The sequence below is a fragment of the Mus caroli genome, chromosome 15, assembly GCF_900094665.2.
Source record: "Mus caroli chromosome 15, CAROLI_EIJ_v1.1, whole genome shotgun sequence".
NCBI classification, from domain to species: Eukaryota; Metazoa; Chordata; class Mammalia; order Rodentia; family Muridae; genus Mus; species Mus caroli.
The window spans coordinates 49,143,023-49,148,277 of record NC_034584.1 but is presented as its reverse complement, the minus strand read 5'-3'; the positions used below and the strand labels follow the sequence as shown (position 1 = coordinate 49,148,277).

General features: G+C 45.3%; 1 long non-coding RNA gene across 1 annotated transcript in view; it reads left to right on the top strand.

Moving 5' to 3' along the window:
• Positions 1-1,296: 1,296 nt before the first annotated feature.
• LOC110310043 overlaps positions 1,297-5,255 on the top strand; it is a 4,713-nt gene continuing 754 nt past the window's right edge. The window contains exons 1-2 of the long non-coding RNA XR_002379798.1: positions 1,297-1,389; positions 4,962-5,062. This is a non-coding gene — a long non-coding RNA (uncharacterized LOC110310043). The remainder of the gene's footprint in view (positions 1,390-4,961; positions 5,063-5,255) is intronic.

Here is a 5,255-nt window from a genome sequence, read left to right as displayed (position 1 = left end):
ATTAAAAATTAAAAAAAAAAGAGATGATGGCAGGTAACGTTCCTATTTTCTCATCTCTGTTTTAACCATAGCTACTCCAAAACTTTTGTCTTCTTCTTTCAAATTCCCAATATATCATTGTAAAGAATCATGTAATATTTCTACATATAAATAAATATATATATGCTAGATATTTATAGTGAGAAGCAATTTTGCCCTCTGGCGATTGCTTGTTTTTCTTTCTGGTTTATATTATGTGTGTACACATATGTGTTCCTTTTTTTACTTCTTTATTCATAGATGAATATCTGTCACTAGCTTTATAATACTATCAAAACCCAGCTTTGCAGGTCGTCTTCCTATTAAGGGGCTCTTTATAAACTGTTGTTCATGAAGTAGTATTCAGAGGCTAAAACTATGGTCTTTCAACAATATTTATATTTGTGGTACTGGGTGTTAAACGGTCCTATGTACTCTTCCGTTGAGCCCATGTGTCATTCTTCTTTCTTCTGCTGTGTCAAGATGGCATCTGGGGATCCTCAACACGCCACTCCATTCTTCTACTGACCGACTGAGGATCTGAACTGGTACTTCATAGAAAACAGTGTCTTTCATTCTTGACATCAGCCCCAGTGGTAGGCTTTCACAAGACTCAGTGCGGTTCAGCGTTTCTCCCTTTGATTTTCCTGCTTTATTCCTGCTCTGTTCTCATAACTGCTTTTAAAGCCTTCAGCTGGGCAGAGATTATAGGACAACTGAAAGAAACGCCTTCACGGTGTTCAGGGGTTGAAGCCAAATGCCTTCAGAGGTCAAGTGCATAGACGAATGGGAGAAGAACAAGCCTAAAGTAGGAAGATAGTGAGGACATCGAACAAAGCAGTCAAGTCCAATCAACAGCCGATGACTGGCGGACAATTATAAACGTAAGGATATAAATAAACATGCTACAGTGCTATGAGCTCTCCTTCCACATTCTGAAATCTCCAACTTGTCCATTATGGATGGGCACTTTTTTTTGGACTGTCCTAAATTGCTTATTGGATATGAATTTTACAAATATTACATGTATTAGCAGTAATGGTGGTGGAGCAGGAGAGTGTTTTGCTTTCTCCAGGCTGCACGGCAAAAGCCACCAATAGGGTGGTGAAACCTGTGGCCCTTTCCAAGGCCACGTCTCTTGTGATCAGCAGATGTCAGCCCATCATGCATCTCTCTGTGCTTGTGGATTGGTTTGGTGACTCTAGAATTCAGGATTCTCAAAGCCTCACAATGGCGCACAGATCTCTCCTTAGCAACAGACTGAAGGCCTCGGGTACATTTTATCTGGTTAACACCATGGTGGACATGCCTGCTGTAAGGTGTCCCCTTAGGAACCAGGCATTTGTGACCACAGCGGAGGACATGAACCCTGTAAATGGCATAACCTTACTTTGCCTTGTGTCCCAGCCTTTGCGCTTCATCACGCCGGGGGATCTGGAGAGCCCTGTGCAGCTCAGAGAGCTGGCGGTACTGCCCGCAGTGGACCTTCAGAAGAAAGCCTATCACACAGGGCTGCTTCTTCTTCCATAGCTCCTGGATATATTTGTATGTACTCATCTTGGCTCACCTGATGGCTGTCTCCAGAGGAAAGAAGTCTTTTTTTCCCCACAGATGAGCATGGGACCACCATTGACCAGTTGCCTGGTCTTAAGCATAGCAACTTAAGTGGTTCTCCTGGCTAGTCTCCATTGTCAGCATGACACAGCACAGAATTATCTGAAGGAATCTCAGCGGGTGATTGCCTCAATCAGATGGACTTGCCATTTTCTTCACTGACAATTGATGAAGGAGGTCCAGGCCCACTATGGGTGGGGTGGTCCTTAGGAACAGGGACCTGGGCTCTATAAGAAAGGTAGCTGAAAGGGAACAGGCCACTAAGTAGCATTCCTCCATGGTGCCAGTAGGCTTCCATCTCCAGGAGCTACGTGGCCCAGATACTTGTACACTGAGTGTTCACTGAGCAGGAGGTAGGTGTCTCAGTCTCTGTTGCAAGGGCCATGCACAGACAGTTGGCTGCAGAGCTGGCATATTCCTATCATCCTGAGATGTTATAACTAAGGAAGTCTCCCACGGTACTTCTGATCCTCAGACTCACGCATATGCCTGGGCGTGCTGCTGAGACGCGGAAAAGAAGATTCAAATTGGAACTGTGGGGGAGGGGATGCTGGTTTGCAGCGAGGCGCAAGCTTCCCTTCAGCCTGAATCTGTTTCTCGGAGCAGCTGTTTTTCCTTAAGTGAGGGTCCCATTAGGGGATGTTTTTAAAGGAAGCTATTATTTCCGTCAGGTTTTCCCCTAACTTTGCCATGTGGTTCAGTAGAGGCTAGTGGCCACGGTTTGTGCATGGGCACGGTGACTCTTGGGGGCACCAATTTACCAAGAATGAGCATGGATGTCTAATGGCTGTCAGGAGGGAAACAACCTTCTGTCCATTCAAGTCCAGAACAAATTTGAATGAATGGCCTGCAGATAAAAGGCCATCCTGTTTCAGAAAAGGAAACAAGATTCCTCTGCAGTGCAGAACACGTTGCCTGGATAGTTTACTGCAGCCTACCCTTCTCTGGGTATAGAATGCTTTTGTCTGTCTGCCTGTCTGCCTGCCTGCCCCCCCCGCCCCCCCGTGTGTGTGTGTGTGTGTGTGTGTGTGTGTGTGTGTATGTATTTGTTTTTATGCTCAGGTATATATTCACATAGAAGCCAGAAGACAATCTCTGGTATTGCACCTCAGGAGCCATTTATCCAGTTCTTTGGACAGTTTCTCTCACTGACATGGATCTCACCAATCAGGCTAGTTTGCCTGGCCAGCAAGCTCCATGGATGCTTGTGCCTCTACCTCGCCATCACCAGGGTTACAAGCACATATCACCATGCCTGGCTTTTTACATGAATTCTCAAGTCCTGCTGCGTGCACAGCAAATACGTTACTGACTGAGATCTCCCTAAAATATGGTTTTGATGTTCACAATCTTAGGGAACCATTGTTCTTGACATATTCATACAGTCTGGGCTTTGGGTATGTACAAGGACAAACTTTTGTAGAGTACTCAGTTTCTTCAGGGTATGAGAAGAGCAGGTTCATACAATTAATCCTTCCAATTAAATGATTTTTAATATACTTGGTGGTGGAATGTGTGATGTTGTTATTAACAAAATAAGAACAGGAGCATTGAAGTTAGAGAGACAAATTCAAATCCTCACTCTTTTTTCAGGTGTGTGAGTTTAACACAACCCTTCAGTCTCTCCAAATCTGCTGAATGGTTATTTTTGCAAGCTTCCCAACTTGACATTTCCTAGCGGGTGCCAAAGTCCTCAGTGTCCGGATTCAGCAAGTGCTCTCAACAATTTCTCTTCTCCACTCTCCAAATGCTTCCACAAACGAAAATTACAAATCACACTTACGAGCACTGATTCACCAGTTTGTGAGTTTGGTTCATTTGTAGACGATATTCACGAGTATTTCTATAGGACAGGAAGGGCTGGAGAAAATCCACCAGGCAGCAGAGGATGGCACCTTGCTCACTGCCAAGGGGTTTCTAGGGATCAGTATTGCTTTCTAATGAAAGAATGAAAATAGAAACAAATGCTAGAAAGGAATTGATAACTGTCAGTGGTAGAAAAGGCAGGCTTGATGCACATGCCCCCAGAGAGCGTCGGGTGTGAGAGGGTGTCCAGGTGGCAGAAATCTCTTAGGAAATTTTTTTTGTTGAGAGTTAAGAAAAGGGAGCTTAAGCTATGCAGAAATGCCACAGGGTCAGGGTAGCCTGGTAGATGCTTTCCCAACCTCTGAGCTCAGGCATAATTGCCTCATTGTCTGCCTATGTTTTTTCCATGTGCAGTTGTTTTTCTAAACAAGCCACCTCTTCACCTTCATCAAGAAGAATACATTTCTTGTAGGGGCACGAGGTTCCTGGTAATCACCTTCTTTACTCTCTCTCCCTTTGGTTTCTGGTTCCTAGCCAAGGTGACTGCCAAGACAGAGGACCAGTGAGCTCTGAAAGGGGAGGCATAGGGCTGTCACTTGACATGCTCTTATGGGAAGTCTTGGAAGATGTGTCATTCGAGCTGAGAGCATGGTTCATCATAGGGGCACTTGCTTTATGTGAACAAGGGACTGGGTTCCCTCCCATCATCAGGTCAGAGTACCTACAGCACAATCCTTGCAGGGCCAGTTACCGAATACTCAAGTCTCTGGGCATCAGTCCTGTTTTTGCCTAACTTGATTTTCAAAGATTGCAAGGGATGTCTGGGCATTTACTCTTCTAGTGATACGTGTCAGAGTAATCTTGAGAGTCCTTGGAATGGGGTCCTGGGGTGAGCTGTGGGCAGTTAAAACCATTGGCATATGTTGTACTGTTTGGGTACTGGCTGACTCTGAAGGCCAAGCACCTCTTCTTGTATGTTTTCATTCAGTAGAGACATCCTGCTTCTTCTCATCAGCACCAGGTGAGGGGCACCTGCTGTCTGAGAGGGGCAGGCAGACTAAAGCTAGGGCACCTTTCCTAGTCCCTCCCCACCTACTTCTTTTTCTGCCCTCACTAAGCCATGGATTCTCATTGGAAGTATGCATATCCGTTGGTTCCTTCCAGGTCTGTTCAGATCTCTACTGTGCACTCCCTGAAGCAGTTTCCTTGGCATTCAAAGAGGATGGGGGTGGGACATTCAGCAGCCTCTACAAGTTCATCAGTAGAGGGCAACAGGACCTCCAGCCCTAGCACTGACACAGACACTCACTTCAACTTCTTTCCAATTTTGGTGGTCAGCCTTTAAGGCCATCTCTCCAGCCCTCTTTCCAACTTTGCAAGCATGGGTCATGTGTTCTCAAAGTTCTGTGGCAATGTCCTGTTTTTGTTTTGTTCTGTTTTCTTTTGTTTGGACAGAGCTGAAGGAAACTACAATGGAAGTTGTTTTCAGTACTTTTACCAATAAACTTTTAATTACCCACCAGGAAAGAAAACGAGTGGTACACTGAATGCTCTCTTCCGAGAGATACATCCTGGAGGAAGGAAATAATGATGTCACCGGCCAAGGGCCTCAACACAGCCAGAAGTACGAGTCAGATCAGCTGAGTGATACTGGGAGGGAAAGCAATTGATTCCTGGTTTTGTTTGAAGACGGTGAGGGCATCAAAATAAGGAATAGGCAGTTGTACCTTCATGCCTGTCCTCAAACCTCTAAGCAGAAAGTGGTGGTGCCCAGAGAGAAGTAATTTACGTAGGGACCTCTCTTGCTTCTGCTTCTC